We start from the raw sequence: 20,562 nt of genomic DNA on the forward strand, positions 1-20,562 counted from the left end.
GCCATATCACCATGCCTAATATGCTATTGAATAATTCAACACTCATCCTAACATATTTAATAATGGATGGTTGCCGAACAATTTGACGCAAATTACTACAGTTACCGCTAGATTAGTAGTTCTCACTACTAAAGCGTCGTGCGGAAATACCGCGTTGTTTAATGTAAATTTCATTCAAATGGAGTCATCAAAACGATCAAACTAAGATAACAAACACACAGCGTTCATACAGAAATTAAATTCCTACAAATTGAAGAGACAGGAACAGTTCAATTCAGTAAAATTCCAGGAAAATGTAACATTGTGACAACTGCGGCCAACCGAAACGATCTAACTTGTTCAGATATGCAGCGTGTGTCCTGTTTAGTTTGAGGATAGGCGATAGTTTCAATGTGGCAGCAAAGAAGAGTCGACGAACCCACACACTACTACTACATAGCAAAGCCAATTTCAAACGGTGTGTTGACGCCGATTGGTATGCTCGATCCGCACCAAGACAGATTTTCCTCTTTGAAATAAATAATTAGTTGCTATGAAACAATTTTTTGATTTCATATATCCTTGATACCGCGCAGAACTGTATTAGATCGGATTATCAGTGAATCAATAAGTAAATAAATAGTTTCAAATTATCTGACCAGTACAAACGCTTACTTAGCATCCCCACCAGTTATTCCCACTAGTAAAAGGTACCAGAGGTCAAAACGTGACTCAATCCAATTTGCTCGTTCATACAGACTATACGAACAGAGATAACTTGCTTGCCGCCTCGTCGACAACCAGTAGAGTCGATAAACGAAAAGACAAGGTAAATTCAATGTCAGCCGAGCGAGGTTTGTAGTAGTAGCCAACGGACTGGTTTACAGGAAGTTCCGGCGACCGTTCATACCGCGCCGTCGGTCGTTACCTGCTCATTGTTTTCTAGAAAAACAACTACCGACATGGAGAGAGACCAGTCGATGGGGCTCAATTCAAAACGGAAATGGTACGGTCCACTTACTTCACCGGCAACGAAGAGCTCCCTCATATCACTTCAATTAATTAAAAATTTCCAGTTATAACTACGAGATATTGTAATCCTAAAATCTGTTTGAAACAAAAAAAATAAAATGATAATAAAAAATATGTATGTTCAAACAGCCGATGTCGCATGAAGACGAGGCAGTGGAAACTTCTAAAGCTGACGATTTTGTGTTGATACATCAATCAAATCCAGCATCCTTATACAGGGTGATTTATAACATACGGAGCAGATTAAAAGAGCAAGTACTAGGGGCCAAACTGAAGATATATTCTTAATAATGTTTTGACTACAACGTAATAATCACAAAGATATAGAGCATTAAAGTTGAATTAATTGCCCAGCATTTCTTACGATATATGGTATTACACTACGTTTAAATTCAAACTGCGAATATTTCGGGGTTACTTAAGCAATGCCTGATTAGCACCAATAATAAAATCTTTGTAATATGGCAGTTACGGCTATTTAAAAATTTGTTAAATCACTCAAAAACTGGTGTTTGTTTTTTGAGAACCGCTGATACCATGTTTTTATTGCTGTCAATCCAGTTGACTTGGTTACCTAGCAACGGACATGTCATTTAATTTTAATAATCAATGTCATTTAACGTCAAAATTAGAATTTTTACTAATCAAAAAATACAATGGTAATGTACAGTAACGAAGAATACGTAGATATGCTTATTATTTATGGAGCTGCTGGAGAAAACGCTGCACACGCAAGACGTCTGTATTTAGAACGATGTCCAAATCGACAGATCCCCTCTGAAAACACTTTTCTTCGGTTAATCCAGCGGGGAAGAGAGACAGGAAATTTGCAACCTAAGAAAGGTCTTGGTGGCGGTAGACTAAACAGACATGGAGTGAATGTAGAAGAAGAAATTCTAGAAATTGTGGAAGCAGATCGATGCACGAGTACTCGTCAAATTTCTCACCAACTCGATGTATCCCAGAATTTTGTTTGGCGTACGTTGAAAAGTAACGGTTCTATCATTTTCAAAAAGTGCAAGGACTGACTCCCGCTGACTATCCTTTGCGGTTGCAATTTTGCGAGTGGCTACTAAATCGTACCAACAGAGAAGCAGATTTTGCGGACAGTATACTGGTAACGGATGAATGCTGTTTTACCAGAAATGGTGTTCTAAATATTCACAATTCCCATGTGTGGTCGGACGAAAATCCACACGTTATTCGTCAAGGCTTTTTTCAATAACGATTCAGAGTGAATCTAAGGGCGGGAATTGTGAACAATACGTTAATAGGACCTTTCGAATTATCAGGAACTCTTAATGGAACTTCTTATTTACAGTTTTTACAAGAAAATCTGCCAGTACTCCTGGAAGATATTCCGCTACTTATGCGACGTGAGATGTGGTTTATGCACGACGGTTGTCCTGCACATTTTAGTCGTAATGTACGAGATTTCCTCGATAATGCTTTTCGGCAAAAATGGATTGGTCGAGGTGGACCTATTCCATGGCCACCACGTAGTCCCGATCTTAACCCATTGGACTTTTTTTTATGGGGATTCATGAAGGATAGAGTATATGCCACCGAGGTTAATACAATCGACGAACTACGACATCGCATCACTGCCGCTACAGAGGACATACGTCCACGATTTCCACGATTATCGTTAAACTGAATTCGTCGTGCGCAGTTGTGCGTCGAAATGCAAGGACAGCACTTTGAACATATGTTATAACGAGATTATTATTATTATTACTATTATTATGTTATTTTCTTGTTTTAGAGATTTTGTAATTTTGCATTTAAAACATTATTATTATTCGTTTCATAAATTAACATCTATTATTTCTTTTCATAAATTACGTATTAAAACTAAACAATTAAATTGTCTACTTTGACAGCTCCTTCAAAAATGAGGATGGCGTTGACAATACGTATTTTAATTGTTCTTGAGTGAATATCAGCGGTTCCCAAAAGTTGACGCTAACTTATTTAAAAAATTAACTTGCGTATCTATGTAACTATTAAGATTTTAACAAAACATTATTAAGAAAATCTCTTCAGTTTGACCTCAAGTACCTACCCATTTAGTCTCCTCCGTATGTTATAAATCACCCTGTATATCAATTTTTTTTTATTTAAAACAAATTTTCTCCCGAATACGTTTGGTGTCTATATTATGCTTCAAAGTAATTTGTCTCAAGTACTAAACCTCATTGACGTCGTGCCTGAGGAAGGTAATTAAATTGCCGAAACAGCTGTCGTACCGAAAAACTTGGTTTGAATAAACTATTTAACACCGTTGATTCATATTTTGCCTTCATCTTACATACCTCAACGATGCACATAGAATCCCAACTTTCTAAATCAACCTTCAAGTTCCGGCGACCATTCATACCGAGCCATCGGTCGTTAACTCTCTCATATCAAAAACCTTTTTGAAATACAAAACAAAAAATGGCAAAATGTGGGAATCCAAACGTTATCCTGAGTATAACTGAAAACAGATGTTTCATATTTATATTAAAAAGTTGTTAAAAAATAAAAATTCACTAAATTAATAGTAATCTTACGCAATTTCTTCAAGCGCTCCTGTCGGAACGTGTTACAAAGCGGCCGATGTGTTATCGCTCATTAAAGGAGCTAGTTTTTCCTGCAGCTACTCGTAGGCACGTAACCACAGATCAGCAAAGAGATAGGCTGTGAGTACATTCCATCGTATTACTATCGCTTTTTTTTACTTTAGAGGTGAAAGGTACAAGTTATTGGTCATTATCAACACACCTTCACAATCAATATTGAAGAAAGAAATTCAGGCTCTGCTGGAAGTCGGTTGAATATAAAAAAAATTTTTAAATAAGATAATTTTTAGAAACGATTCTAAAATAATGACGTAATATTTATGGAATATCCCTTAACCAAGTGGTTTGATAAATTACAGGATACTAAAACCACTCAAATCGGATACATGTCTCTTCTACGAAATACCACCTTATTATCAACTTATAAACAACCTTTAATTACATCGTTAATAGTATACCCGCTACTATAACCATACGAAGTACTTGCTGATTAAACATTTATACCCGATCTTGTTTTTGATTTATACCACTCTAGATTACCATCGGCGATAAAATTTTTAGAAAAAAATTTGCAACTCTACGCTAACAATTAACAATCATCTTCTTCTAGGAGTTATTCTTTCGTTTATTTTTGATTTCAATTATTATCTACAAGAAGATTGTTTACTGAAACCCGCATAAACGCTGTAAAAATTCTTGACCCTCGAGGTCTACGAGAAAACGATAAGACGTCGTCGTCGTTGTGAAGAGGTGATATTGTTCTGTGACACAAAGGAACTCAGATAAAGGCCGTTGCAATTAAACAATATTATCAGCTTCTCTTGCGTTTAAAAAAATATACAATTCTCATTCGTAATAAATATTTTCGTTCTAATATCCTTTGATAAAAGTTTGTAGGTACGAATAAAATTAATGAGACCCTTCATATAATGGTCAAAAGAATGCATTTTTTGAGGGGGAGACGAAGATAGTGCATATAATACTGAAACTTACCAGCTTATGCACTTTCGCCCACTGTTATTTAATCGACTATTCCTTTGGTGAGTAATGTCGGTTGTCAGGGAAGGATAACGTTAGAAACGCGTGTAAAAAGAGGGGGCTACAAAAGTGTTCGTTTCGAAGTGAACAGCTGGCACGATATAGAAAAAGATAAGAAAGAAAACTCGGTTGACGAACGCGCAGTTAAAAACCTGCGTGCAGGTGTTTTGGGTAAAAAGATTTAATGATTTTTGGACTGGTTTTAAGATGTGCTGATATTTTTTACTTTCTCGCATATTATTTAAAGTACACAGGCTGTTATGGTATGCAAGAATTGGAAGTGATAAAACAACTCATAGTCTCTGATAATGGCACACCCGATTGAATAATTTTCTTTATTCCATAGAAATGTAATGTATCAAAGTAATCTAAATAGCTTAACTAAATAGTTAAGCTATTGAAGTGAAATTCGATTTCAGAGAACCGTTAAAACTATTAAATATGTTTCAACACTGTAAGTTAATTTCGAATCCAATACAGTTCAGGTGTTGAAATATTTAATAATAGAGAAATACCGTTAACAATTTTTGGATAATATCTCTATTAATCGGATTTCAACGTAGTTGTAATTAATTTTGAATTAAAATCACCATAAAAATGATTATTTTTCAAATTTTTAAAAAACAAATAGAAAGCTTCTTACTGCGGTTTTCTATATAACTTTTATTATCTGTTTCCGATTTAATCTTGTAATAGGAAAATATATAAATTATTAAAAGAGTTTGTCGACATATTTTATAAAATAATTTTCATTGTGTTTGATGGAACAATGGGATTGTTTAAATAATCTAAACACGTCCGCCTTGGCGCCCAACCAAATATTATTATTGTTGTTGTCGACTTCCTCTGATTATAAAATTAAAATTGTCTGTTCACACTTTCGATTATATGTTATTTAGTGATGTAACGGATATCCGCATCCGCAACTGCGGATAATCCGCATTGTTTTGAGGATATTTTAACGGAGCTCCGTTACAATAAATAATTACTAATTACCAATTAATAATTTACTAATTACTATTAATTACAATAGAAATATTATTTTCATAAAAATTTTAGTACGTAACTTTTTTCAATAACTCCGCATCCACAAAATTAGAATTAAAAAATCCGGTTCCGCATCCGCATCAGCTAAACTCACATCCGTAACATCACTAATGTTATGTCATAGATCTTCCGTTTTAAAGACCACTAAGATCATATAAGACCAGATCTTTAAAGTGCTCTACTTAGAATTAACTAAAAAATCACAGGAACTTTTGTAACCGTTAATCTCGTACACCAACTAACTATTTTTATATACTCCAAAATTATTTATAAAAAATAAATAAATTGGACAACAAGCATATACAGGGTGTCCACCTAAGTTGCCTCGGTCCATAGCCGAATTATGATTGAGTTTTTCGAAAAATGTTTCAGATAAAAGTTGAATCGAACCATATTGTACATATTGTAAAATTAGTTTCAGTAATGGCGGAATTCCGCTTCTACCGGAAATGGATATCAACTTTGCTATTTTAAATGTAACATCCTGTATATTATTGCATTTTTGGATTCTTTGGGAAATTTCAATGGTACTTTGTTAAGGATACCTTAGGTCTAACTGGTATCGTTTTTGAATTATATGACGATTTTCGAAAAAAATGGCATTTGCAGCGTCTTATAAATTTGGTAATATTGCCGAAACTGTGAAAGCTAGAAAGATTTGGTTTTCTGTTTTGGATGAACAATAAAAGAACACACGTTTGCTAATAGAAAATTATGCATTTATATTACGGGATTCTTAAGTAGGGATCTGTAATTTTCGAACTTTTTAATCATGGATAACTTATTTTTTTTAAATGGAACAATATACAAATTTTTGCATAACTGGATGTAAAATTTAATTTCCTTTCAGTTTTATACAGGTATCATGGTGTCTATCTTCAACGGTTTTGGATATATTCCCGATTTTTCAGTTTTTTACGATAGATATGTATTGCGAAGTAGGCTTAGGACTGGTAAAATGGAAGGTGGTTGACGCTTTGCAATACTATTAAAAATTGAAGTAGGCTTGGAAAACAAATTAGGTAAACTGTCATTACTGTTCCACGCATTAGAACTGTCATTAGTGTTCTACGCATTCGAACTGGTTTTCAAAGTATTATTTGTTATCATAATAATTAAGAATGTCACTTACGCGGAAAGAATTAGTCGATATGGTTTTAGTCCTCGGCGAATGTAACAAAAACGCTTTGTTAACGTCAAGAGTTTACGCACAACAATATTCAGATAGGAGGCATCCAAATAGGAGGGCATTTCTGTCCTTACTGGAAAGATTTACAAATACTGGATCCGTAAAACGTACTAAGCGCAACCGTAATAACTCCGTACTTACGGATGAAAACCAGTTGCACGTATTGTTAGCTGTGCAAGAAAATGCAGAATCTAGTGTGCGTGAAATAAGTAGGAGGACAAACATCAGTAAATCTTCGGTACACAGGATTTTAAGAAAACATAATTATCATCCGTATCGAATCCAGTTGCACCAGGAAATTACTGAAGGCGATTTCGAAAGCAGGCTGTTATTCTGTCAGTGGGTAATTGAAAGAACTAATCTTGATGCGAATTTTTTCGGACAGGTGATGTTTTCGGATGAAGCTACCTTTCACAAAAATGGGTTTGTGAATCGTCATAATTGTCATTATTAAGATACAACAAACCCCCATCGATTCCTTGCAACGCATAGCCAGTACAGTGAACGTGTGGGCAGGTATCATTGGAACGCATATCATAGGCCCTTTCTTTCATAATCAACGTTTGACGGGTAGGATTTATTTAGAATTTTTAGAAAATAGTTTGGGCGTTCTGTTGGAAAATATTCCACTAGCTATTCGTCAGTGGATGTGGTTCCAACACGATGGTGCTCCACCGCACAATACCGCCCAAGTACGTCGGTATTTGGATGTGTCCTTTCCGGACTGCTGTTAGATGGCCTCCGAGATCGCCAGATCTTACCTCTTGCGATTTCTTTTTATGGGGTTTCATTAAAAGCAAGGTTTATGAGACATCACCAACTACTCCTGACGATATGCGTCAACGTATTGTAAGAGCTTTTCAAGAAATCACACCAGAAATGCTCAGAAATGTTCAAAACTCCTTACAAAAACGATTTCTATTATGTAGTGAACAAAACGGACAACATTTTGAACATTTGATGCAATAGTGTTTCTTTATTTGTGTTTTGTTTCCAGTGGTCTTGTTGTGTTTTGTTGGCCACTTTTTAAGCATGCCAGTAATATTTCTGCCAGTCCCAAGCCTGGTAAAATGCGAGGGGAAGGTGACCGGCGCGGCGCTGCGAAATAAGTATCTATCGTTAAAAACTGAAAAATCGAGAATATCTCCAAAACCGTTGAAGATAGACACCATGATACCTGCATAAAACTGAAAGGAAATTAAATTTTACATCCAGTTATGCAAAAACTGGTATATTGTTCCATTTAAAAAAATTAAGTTATCCATGATTAAAAAGTTCGAAAATTACAGATCCCTACTTAAGAACTCCGTAATATAAATGCATAATTTTCTATTAGCAAACGTGTGCTCTTTTATTGTTAATACAAAACAGAAAACCAAATCTTTCTAGCTTTCACAGTTTCGGCAATATTGCCAAATTTATAAGACGCTGCAAATGTCATATTTTTCTAAAATCGTCATATAATTCAAAAACGATACCAGTTACACCTAAGCTATCCTTAACAAAGTACCATTAAAATTTCACGAGGAATCCAAAAATGCAATAATATACAGGATGTTCCATTTAAAATAACAAAGTTGATATCCATTTCCGGTAGAAGCGGAAGTCCGCCATTACTGAAACTAATTTTAAAATATGTACAATATGATCCAATTCAACTTTTATTTGAAACATTTTTTGAAAAACTCAATCATAATTCGGCTATGGACCGAGGCAACTTAGGTGGGACACCTGTATATATTAGGAAAACAAATGCGATTGCTCGGTCTGTTTAATTGCAAGGGCCATTCTAAACTCAAACTAAGAAACGATTTGGACAGAACGCCGTTAACAATACAAAAATAAAGTCGTAGGGTAAAACGCCAGTAATTGACCGTTTTTGTAAAAAAAATGTAAAAAATAAGGATCCAAGGAATATCTAAAAAAAACTAAATACGAAATACAGTTTTCCTTTTTAATTTTTAAAAAATATTACTATATGATGTTATATTTTATAGGTAGGGTAAGTAACTTTAAATGAATCAGATGTGTATTTGATCATATTTTGATCATTTTATGTAAAGGCAGAGGGATCTGCAAGAAAAATAATATGACTCGGTCAAACACTGACATTAAAAAATCTTTAACAGGTCAAACACTGAAGATTCGTCAAAAATCCTTCTGGGAATCGGATTATTTAAAAAATAATGGAAGCAAATAATGTCCAAGATTTTCTGCTGAGTAGCTAGAGTTAGCAGCTTCGGATTCTAATACCACAGTAACAAAAAGAATCCTTTACTTATTATTATGCAACACTTCCTTCATTGCCACGGGTTTTTAATAATATGTTAATAAGACACCTTTACTAATTCCATACTAATACTTGAGTCACTGCCTCGGCAGCCTAGCTGCTTCGGCTCTTGAGTATACGTTAACATTGTATAGAAACCTTTTAATTAGCCAACAACAAATGAATTGTATGATGAAAATAAAATACTCTCTTTCTTATTTGAAAATGTATTCTATAATTAGCGGTTACTTTTTTTTTTTAATCTATAACGAGGAAGACATTTCCTCCGTTTATGTGGGCGTTAGGTAGATAAAATAGAACAAAGTCGTTTATCACATGAAATAAAAATATGTGGATTTCATTTTGTTTTGATGCGCTCTTGGAATTTCCGGGAACGATATTATAATATAAAATTCCACTTACATAACTCATTTCTATACATATATTTTTTTCATAATATTAACAAATAAAAATCAATTGGTAAACATTTCGTAAAAGGTAATAATTAAACACTTTCATAATAATCCGATAACGTTCGATCAATATTTAATTACGACAAAATTAACGATATCTTGGATTCAAATTACTCAATTGCAAAATTTCTTAAGATAGTATTAGATTTAAAAGGTGATTCTTCTTGTTCGCTTTTGTTGAGTGGATGTAAGTGTATACGCGATGTCGTCGTCTTCGTCAGTTGGGTTAACTTGTAGTCTCTCAGTCACTTATAGAATTTCACCCGTACAATTATATTATTAATAGAGCGGTGACATTTAAGACTCAACTCTATCTTGAGATGGCAATAGCTTCGACGATTGACACGGCTTCGAATTACACAAAGGAACAGCACCGACAACAAAACCACAATACAATTTTTTTCTACTAATGCTAATTTAATTTAACTGGTAATAAAGAATTTTTTATCATTAAAATAATTTTAACTTACATGTTTTAAATTGAAAGGAAAAGGGATGCGACCCGTTACACTTTCAGTTTTATATTTGCGTTGAATTATAACAGCCTAAATGAAATTCCTGCTTCAATTATAAACAATATTTTTGTTCTATGAATCATTTAAAATTTGTTTTTATATACATATATTTTTTTGAGAATTTATTTTAACACCCTCTCAGGTAGAGGGTTTATAATTTTATACGGAACTCTTAGCTAAGGGGACCACCCGTCTTTTTTCATCCGCATATTTAGTAGGTGTGGAATATTTATTCGAATTTATGGACGTAGGACCAGAAAGGAATTCCTTTGTGTAAGAATAATCGTAACTACAGCATTTTTAATATTTAAACAAAAGTTTGTGTTTATTTTCTGGCATGAAAACGTAAAAACGTTCACTACCGTTCAAATCACGTTTTGTTATATTGGTAATACCTAAAATGATTTTTTTAACTGGTGTGAAGTTATCCATAAATCCCAGCAATAAACTTAAAACATTAATAATTCCGTAACCAATACGATTTGGGTAACCAAATTTCACACACAGGTCACTCTTACCCTCAAGAACAGCTAACCACCCCCATTTGGTAAAAAAAAAATTTTTCAACCCTCACCCCCGAAAAAGGGATGTTTTCGCCCTGATGGGCACCTTCGAATTAAACGAAATTCTACCACATAATAGAACACACTTCTAAGTATTTTTATCAATTTTCAAAACACCGTAAGCCCTAACGGTTTTCGAGAAAAAAAATCAGTATTATAAACCGCGGATGGGACTTTAGGGGTGAATTTGACCCCGTTGGGCACCTTCAAAATTGATGAAATTTTAGGATGATTTAGAGGATGCCTTTAGCGATTGAAGTCAACCATCCAAACACCGTAAGGTATAACGGTTTCCGAGAAAAAAAATGTGTTATTAGACACTATAGGTACAGAGCGCGGCGCGGACTTTGGGGGTGAATTTGACCCCGTTGGGCACCTCCAAAATTGACGAAATTTTAGGATGATTTAGAGGATGCCTTTAGCGATTGAAATCAACCATCCAAACACCGTAATGTATTACGGTTTCCGAGAAAAAAAAAGTGTTATTAGACACTATAGGTATACAGCGCGGCGCGGACTTTGGGGGTGAATTTGACCCCGTTGGGCACCTCCAAAATTGACGAAATTTTAGGATGATTTAGAGGATGCCTTTAGCGATTGAAATCAACCATCCAAACACCGTAATGTATTACGGTTTCCGAGAAAAAAAATGTGTTATTAGACACTATAGGTATACAGCGCGGCGCGGACTTTGGGGGTGAATTTGACCCCGTTGGGCACCTCCAAAATTGACGAAATTTTAGGATGATTTAGAGGATGCCTTTAGCGATTGAAATCAACCATCCAAACACCGTAATGTATTACGGTTTCCGAGAAAAAAAAAGTGTTATTAGACACTATAGGTATACAGCGCGGCGCGGACTTTGGGGGTGAATTTGACCCCGTTGGGCACCTCCAAAATTGACGAAATTTTAGGATGATTTAGAGGATGCCTTTAGCGATTGAAATCAACCATCCAAACACCGTAATGTATTACGGTTTCCGAGAAAAAAAATGTGTTATTAGACACTATAGGTATACAGCGCGGCGCGGACTTTGGGGGTGAATTTGACCCCGTTGGGCACCTCCAAAATTGACGAAATTTTAGGATGATTTAGAGGATGCCTTTAGCGATTGAAATCAACCATCCAAACACCGTAATGTATTACGGTTTCCGAGAAAAAAAATGTGTTATTAGACACTATAGGTATACAGCGCGGCGCGGACTTTGGGGGTGAATTTGACCCCGTTGGGCACCTCCAAAATTGACGAAATTTTAGGATGATTTAGAGGATGCCTTTAGCGATTGAAATCAACCATCCAAACACCGTAATGTATTACGGTTTCCGAGAAAAAAAAAGTGTTATTAGACACTATAGGTATACAGCGCGGCGCGGACTTTGGGGGTGAATTTGACCCCGTTGGGCACCTCCAAAATTGACGAAATTTTAGGATGATTTAGAGGATGCCTTTAGCGATTGAAATCAACCATCCAAACACCGTAATGTATTACGGTTTCCGAGAAAAAAAATGTGTTATTAGACACTATAGGTATACAGCGCGGCGCGGACTTTGGGGGTGAATTTGACCCCGTTGGGCACCTCCAAAATTGACGAAATTTTAGGATGATTTAGAGGATGCCTTTAGCAATTGATATCAACCATCCAAACACCGTAATGTATCACGGTTTCCGAGAAAAAAAATGTGTTATTAGACACTATAGGTATACAGCGCGGCGCGGACTTTGGGGGTGAATTTGACCCCGTTGGGCACCTCCAAAATTGATGAAATTTTAGGATGATTTAGAGGATGCCTTTAGCGATTGAAATCAACCATCCAAACACCGTAAGGTATTACGGTTTCCGAGAAAAAAAATGTGTTATTAGACACTATAGGTACAGATCGCGGCGCGGACTTTGGGGGTGAATTTGACCCCGTTGGGCACCTCCAAAATTGATGAAATTTTAGGATGATTTAGAGGATGCCTTTAGCGATTGAAATCAACCATCCAAACACCGTAATGTATTACGGTTTCCGAGAAAAAAAAAGTGTTATTAGACACTATAGGTATACAGCGCGGCGCGGCGCGGACTTTGGGGGTGAATTTGACCCCGTTGGGCACCTCCAAAATTGACGAAATTTTAGGATGATTTAGAGGATGCCTTTAGCGATTGAAATCAACCATCCAAACACCGTAAGGTATTACGGTTTCCGAGAAAAAAAATGTGTTATTAGACACTATAGGTACAGATCGCGGCGCGGACTTTGGGGGTGAATTTGACCCCGTTGGGCACCTCCAAAATTGATAAAATTTTAGGATGATTTAGAGGATGCCTTTAGCGATTGAAATCAACCATCCAAACACCGTAAGGTATTACGGTTTCCGAGAAAAAAAATGTGTTATTAGACACTATAGGTACAGATCGCGGCGCGGACTTTGGGGGTGAATTTGACCCCGTTGGGCACCTCCAAAATTGACGAAATTTTAGGATGATTTAGAGGATGCCTTTAGCGATTTAAATCGACCATCCAAACACCGTAAGGTATAACGGTTTCCGAGAAAGAAAATTTGTTATTAGACACTATAGGTACACAGCGCGGCGCGGACTTTGGGGGTGAATTTGACCCCGTTGGGCACCTCCAAAATTGATGAAATTTTAGGATGATTTAGAGGATGCCTTTAGCAATTTAAATCGACCATCCAAACACCGACCACGGCTTCAGAGAAACAATTTCGTTATTAAATTGTACACGTATGTAGAGCAGATAGTAGGTGCCTTTAGCGATTTTAATAGATTATGAAAACTGCGAAACTCTTAATATTTCATGGAAAAAATAAATTTTGTTAAGAAAGGCATTTTGTAGTTTTATGGGCTTTTAGTCGTTACTGGCAAAGGGTAAGAACTCCGCCACGTGCAGTTACAAAAGGCGCAGGTATTAAGGAAAAAATATGTCCATATTTTTTGCATTATAAGTGCATTCCGGGAAAATAGTTGCCGACTTATTCGGTGTTGTTTTAGAGCGTCATACACATTTTTTAGATTTTGCCCGAAAGGTGAGGAGTAAACTTATAATATATAAAGATTCCTCAGCTATTGCAGAGATCAGCTGTTCTAGTTATCTCTTGTTAAAACCAGTGACCAGTGAAGATGTCGACGAAATTACTGTTTTTGGGCGATAGTAATTTTTGCCGAATGCTACGTACTAGAACTAACTACAAAGTATTTGTTCTAACAGATGTGAAATTAATTCCTACTAATGGTATATATTTTAGGACGACAACCAAAACAGTCAAGCAACGGAAAATATTTCCTCGACTTAGCAGTAGGCGGTCAAACAATACTAAAACTTTTGCGGCGCGCAAAGTGTATTCCAAAAACATGTTACCCTTGGTTTTGTGGAGATATTGTTGAACGTCATATCGTTATAATGATAAGAACTAAAGATATACTCCATAAAACATCACCATCGCAACTGAAGTCCCAATATTCTCACCTCTTCCGCTTCCTTCTTTCCTTAAATCCTAAAGGAATACAAATTTGCACAATTCCTCCCTGCAAAAACTTCGAGTCTGTGAACGTAAGATATTATAACTTCTCTATCATGCTATAAATAAATACTCTCCATGCCTTTATAGGAAATCAATCATTACATTCGACGGTTTTGTGCTGAAAAGCAAATCAATTGTACCGACATTGAAGCAATTGTTAACAGAACCATGATGGAAGGGTAACAAAACGTAAAAATGTTTCTTTTCTTATGTATTTAATACAAATTTCTACACAGGGATGGCATTTACTTAAATGAACAAGGGTTGGAAACGGTCTGGAACGCGGTAGCAAGTAATTATAATCATATTCTCAATCCATTACACAATTTAATTATAAGTAAAACAGACCATTAATATAATAAATTTCTTTCTCTATCAAAAGTTTTTTTTCTATCAAAAGTCCGCCCTCCAAATCATCCTAAAATTTCATCAATTTTGGAGGTGCCCAACGGGGTCAAATTCACCTCCAAAGTCCGCGCCGCGCTGTATACCTATAGTGTCTAATAACACATTTTTTTTCTCGGAAACCGTAATACATTACGGTGTTTGGATGGTTGATTTCAATCGCTAAAGGCATCCTCTAAATCATCCTAAAATTTCGTCAATTTTGGAGGTGCCCAACGGGGTCAAATTCACCCCCAAAGTCCGCGCCGCGCTGTATACCTATAGTGTCTAATAACACATTTTTTTTCTCGGAAACCGTAATACATTACGGTGTTTGGATGGTTGATTTCAATCGCTAAAGGCATCCTCTAAATCATCCTAAAATTTCGTCAATTTTGGAGGTGCCCAACGGGGTCAAATTCACCCCCAAAGTCCGCGCCGCGCTGTATACCTATAGTGTCTAATAACACATTTTTTTTCTCGGAAACCGTAATACATTACGGTGTTTGGATGGTTGATATCAATTGCTAAAGGCATCCTCTAAATCATCCTAAAATTTCGTCAATTTTGGAGGTGCCCAACGGGGTCAAATTCACCCCCAAAGTCCGCGCCGCGCTGTATACCTATAGTGTCTAATAACACATTTTTTTTCTCGGAAACCGTAATACATTACGGTGTTTGGATGGTTGATTTCAATCGCTAAAGGCATCCTCTAAATCATCCTAAAATTTCGTCAATTTTGGAGGTGCCCAACGGGGTCAAATTCACCCCCAAAGTCCGCGCCGCGCTGTATACCTATAGTGTCTAATAACACATTTTTTTTCTCGGAAACCGTAATACATTACGGTGTTTGGATGGTTGATATCAATTGCTAAAGGCATCCTCTAAATCATCCTAAAATTTCGTCAATTTTGGAGGTGCCCAACGGGGTCAAATTCACCCCCAAAGTCCGCGCCGCGCTGTATACCTATAGTGTCTAATAACACTTTTTTTTTCTCGGAAACCGTAATACATTACGGTGTTTGGATGGTTGATTTCAATCGCTAAAGGCATCCTCTAAATCATCCTAAAATTTCGTCAATTTTGGAGGTGCCCAACGGGGTCAAATTCACCCCCAAAGTCCGCGCCGCGCTCTGTACCTATAGTGTCTAATAACACATTTTTTTTCTCGGAAACCGTTATACCTTACGGTGTTTGGATGGTTGATTTCAATCGCTAAAGGCATCCTCTAAATCATCCTAAAATTTCATCAATTTTGAAGGTGCCCAACGGGGTCAAATTCACCCCTAAAGTCCCATCCGCGGTTTATAATACTGATTTTTTTTCTCGAAAACCGTTAGGGCTTACGGTGTTTTGAAAATTGATAAAAATACTTAGAAGTGTGTTCTATTATGTGGTAGAATTTCGTTTAATTCGAAGGTGCCCATCAGGGCGAAAACATCCCTTTTTCGGGGGTGAGGGTTGAAAAATTTTTTTTTTACCAAATGGGGGTGGTTAGCTGTTCTTGAGGGTAAGAGTGACCTGTGTGTGAAATTTGGTTACCCAAATCGTATTGGTTACGGAATTATTAATGTTTTAAGTTTATTGCTGGGATTTATGGATAACTTCACACCAGTTTTTTTTACACTTCCTGTCAGATTCCATGGAATACAAATAATTTTTTAAGGAAGCAACCGTTTTCAAGGTCACGTAAAACACATAAATTTCTCAGATTTTTAGTTAAAAGAAATGCATTAGAAAATCACCACGTGAGTCAGTTTATAAAGAGTAGGTAATTTAAAATGCCTTAATCATTAAGAATTAAATTTCTTAGTCATTAAAAAAACTTTAAAATTTTATTGAGTTACTCATCGATTAGAATTGTTATTAATGCAAATGTACTAGGTATAATATACAGGTGTGTCAGCGAGACAGGTCATTAGACATTTCTGTGGTTTTGGCCAAAATAAAAAATTCAGAATTCAAACTTAAGTATTATCAATTACGTTCTCTTCGTCTAAAATATTTTCAGTTTTCTAGCACTTCTGGTTATACCGAAAGTCGCCACCTACTTTATTTTTTTAAATGGATCACCCTATATATTTTTACATATTTGGATTTGTCTGTTTTCAAGGTTTATGAATAACTTTACTTTTTGCAATTTGATTCGGCCGTTCTCGAGTTAATCGAATTTTTCTAGAAAAATCTGCTCCAGCGGACATTTGTTCAAAAAATCATAGAACACTCGATTTTTGAGATATCAATTTAGGATTCAGAACATGCTTAAACAACATGATGGAGTATGTTTTGGTGCCAAGAACGGCTGTCTAGATCGTTTGGTCACTTTACTATGACACGTTAACTTTTCGAAATTTGGAAGCACCATAACTTCATTTTTTTAAATGGCACCCCCCATATTTTATTACTTAATCGTCTTCGGCGTCTCATTTTACATCTTTTCTACTCCATTCGTCCTATGCCTAACATTAATAGTTTGAGAAATAATTAGGGTTTTTTGAAAAATGCTCACATATCATATGGATATTAACCTAGTGTGCCATGGAAAACAAATGTTTAATGACTTATTGATAAACGTCAAAGTCTAATTTAGGTTGTTTGATGCTTGTGAGTCTAAAACCAGTTAAAATGGATATTAATAACGTAAATAATGTTTATACAAATGAAGAAATCCATAATTTATTTTTTGTGCACGAAAAGTGCGACAAAGTTCTTAGCAGAACTTGCAGAATGTTTAATGAAAATTATCCGCATTTACCTCCGATGACAAAAGATAAATTTAAAAGAATAGAAGCAAATTTTTTGCATTTTGGACGAATTAATCACGTGTTAAACTGACCAAAAAATGTAGTAGATAATGCAACGGAAGAGGTGAATGCCTTGGCTTATTTCGAGCCCAGTCCCAACACCTCAATTCGAGCTGCCAAAGAAGATCTAGGAATCATACTACGAACTTTGTCGCGCTTTTTATGAATAAAAAATAAATTAAGAATTTCTTGATTTGTGTAAATATTACTTTCGTTATTGTTATCGATTTTAACTCATTTCAGTACTAATATTAAGGGACATAACAGATAATTATTAGCTCACATGCATCAAGTGACGTAAACAAGTGAGTCTTTGACAAGAACTCATTGAGAAGGCTTGTTTTTCATGGCACACTAGGCTAAATATTCATATGATATGTGTGCATTTTTCAAAAAACCCTAATTATCTCCTAAACTATTAATGTTGGGTATGGGACATATGGGATATAAAAGATGTAGAATGAGACGCCAAAGACGACTAAGTAATAAAATGTGGGGGGTGCCATTTAAAAAAATGATGTTATGGTACTTCCAAATTTTGAAAAGTTAACATGCCATAGTAAAGTGACCAAACGTTCTAGATAACCGTTCTCGGCACCAAAACATACTCCATTACGTTGTTTAAGCATATTCTGAATCCTAAATTGATATCCCAAAAATCGAGTGTTCTCTGATTTTTTGAACAAATGTCTGCTGGAGCAGATTTTTCTAGAAAAATTCGAATAACTCAAGAACGGCCGTATCAAATTGCAAAAAGTAAAGTTATTTATAAACCCTGAAAACAGACAAATCCAAATATGTAAAAATATACAGGGTGTTCCATTTAAAAAAATAAAGTAGGTGGCGACTTCCGGTATAACCGGAAGTGCAAGAAACCTGAAAATATTTTAGTCGAAGAGATCGTAATTGATAATACTTAAGTCTGAATTCTCAAATTTTTATTTTCGCCAGAACCCCAGAAACGTCTAATGACCGGTCTCGCTGAGACACCTGTATAGATTAAATAAACATTATGGATGAACAAACTAACTTGTCCGTTTATCATTGCTCGGCTTGAACATTAAATGTTAATACAAAAAAGAAAACACGCTGTATAGTCACATACAGGTGTCCCGTATCTTCCGCATCAGAGCATTATACGGCTATAGCAAATCTATTGGACGAAAACAGTTCGTTTAAACAGTTTCCGTGCGGTTATTATAAATATTTCGAAAAAATGTTATTAGAAAGGTCGCTTCAGAATAATGTATCCTACAACCGTATAATGCTTTGATGCGGAAGATACGGGACATCCTGTATAGGGAATGGCGTTCCTAAACTTTAGGGGGTGATTCTTTAGCAAATTTTAAGGGTACCTTCTTATATGAACTACGATCAACTTCGATTCCCCTTGAGAGCTACGCCCCTCAAAAATGGCGGAAAATTTTGGGAGTACAAATAAGCTAGAAATGCTAAACTTATTCCCCAAATTTCATTTTTCTGGTGTTTATAGTTCTCGAGAAAGAAAATTAAATCAAAATTTGTTGTATACTTTTAAAGACTTTGCAAAAATATTCAAGATTTCCAAAAATTCTTGTACATACCCCATTTAAAAGTTTTACAATAAAAATATTAACAATAGGACAAAAAAGCAGGTACATTCCAAAATAACAAAAGAAAATAGACTAGTGGAAAGGTTTCCTTACCAAAGTTGACCATAAAATTATACACACAAAGGAAAATATGAAGACTTAAAAAAAAAACCTGCACTAAAAATAACTTCTGGTTGATGCTAATTCACATTTCCATCACGAATCTCGATTGATAGAGCTTAGGAAGTGAAAAACCTGATTGAACTATCAAGTAACTAAAATACCAAAATAACATCGTGTCGATTTCAACAGAACGCAAAAAGTTAGGTTACTTTGGCTCTTGTAAGGCACGGTTATAAATCATGTGAAATGGTGAAAATACGAAAAATCTGATACCTTGCAAATTATATAAAGATAAAATTAATAGAATAAAATTGTGCGGGACTCCGAAACCACCCTAACTATTACCCTAAAGCCAGCTGCCGGTTTTTGGGGTCGTTCAAACTGTACAGTAACCCCCTATTTCAACACATGTCATCAGGGCGTATCTTCTTGCAAACAAAAATTACTTCATTTGAGCTTAAAAATATATAATCCAACTTTCGAGAATTATTTATTGTAAAACACGATTCTTAAAAATTTCAAATAAAGCTTAATTTTTAAGATTCTAGCTCAAAATCAATGGATTGCTTTAAAATCATTTTTTCCGATGTAATTTGAAATACAAAGTGCTTCTTAAATCAACTATTTAATGTTTGAACATTTTTTTCATAAAAATTTTATAATTTTTACAACAAAGAAATAAATAGTTATCTATAAAAAACGAAAAAGAAGAGCATCTATACGTAAAACAAATGTGGTTTTTAGATCACTTTAATCGCATCAATTAATCTCATAACGTAAAGAAAACTACGTTGTTTTAACGATTCAAACGAAATTATTTAAAAAAATTAATCTAAATCAACAAAAAAGCCGGTATTCCTACTTTTCGTATGGAAATTTTCACAGATATTACCACTCAGAGAAATGTAAAAATGCCGTGGTTAACTACCATGAAACGCGATCGACGGATTATAATTCAAGAATTAATTGATTTACTTACTTAAACCACTAAAATCCTTTAAAAACTACACACAAACGTAACTTACACAAAGACGTAGTTCTATTCGATGCAACTTTGTGTTGGACTAAAACCGCGCAAGTTCAGTATGAAGATGGCGGATGGTGGGGGCGGCTGCAAAATCACTAATCACCATTGGTTCGTTTGATCGGTGACGCTTCGGTAATGCCAACCTTTAAAAATACTTACCAGTTTTGGGTGTGGTAAATTTTTGTGATAATAATTAATGCTATTGAATAGTTATTTATTTGTTTAAGTAAGTAATATTAGTTTTAAGTTGTTATAATAAATAAAATTGTTATTTAGAAAATAATTTAATTTTAACCACGATGTATATTGAGTTGCCTATCTTTCATTCATAATTAATTCTTAGAGATTGGCACTCGGCATAATAAAAACATAATTTAAAGAAAAAATAAATTGTTTTACTTTCTATTGTGCGCTATAAATTTCTCATGTTTAAATATAAATAATTTCAAATTGGC

General features: G+C 35.2%; 1 protein-coding gene and 1 long non-coding RNA gene across 6 annotated transcripts in view; one reads left to right on the plus strand and one right to left on the minus strand.

The window, feature by feature from the left end:
- The window catches only part of LOC111415755 (fibrous sheath CABYR-binding protein-like), a 56,687-nt gene extending 36,479 nt beyond the window's left edge, over window positions 1-20,208 (minus strand). For 2 of the 3 annotated variants that reach the window (XM_023047604.2, XM_023047602.2), the window contains exon 1: window positions 20,060-20,176. The gene's annotated coding sequence lies outside the window, so the exon portion shown is untranslated. Of the gene's footprint in view, window positions 1-20,059 lie in introns of all 3 variants that reach the window. The other variant, XM_071201533.1, reaches the window with a different exon arrangement.
- LOC139432768 (uncharacterized) lies at window positions 10,703-14,579 on the plus strand. 3 transcript variants are annotated; one of them, XR_011642437.1, is made up of 3 exons: window positions 13,127-13,869; window positions 13,923-14,377; window positions 14,435-14,579. It is a non-coding gene; the product is annotated as an uncharacterized lncRNA (long non-coding RNA). The 3 variants fall into 3 exon arrangements; XR_011642436.1 differs by having other exon boundaries at window positions 13,132-14,227; window positions 14,286-14,377; XR_011642435.1 differs by having other exon boundaries at window positions 10,703-14,377.
- Window positions 20,209-20,562: the final 354 nt, after the last annotated feature.

This window comes from Onthophagus taurus, chromosome 2 (genome assembly GCF_036711975.1).
Source record: "Onthophagus taurus isolate NC chromosome 2, IU_Otau_3.0, whole genome shotgun sequence".
In the NCBI taxonomy this organism is placed as follows: domain Eukaryota; kingdom Metazoa; phylum Arthropoda; class Insecta; order Coleoptera; family Scarabaeidae; genus Onthophagus; species Onthophagus taurus.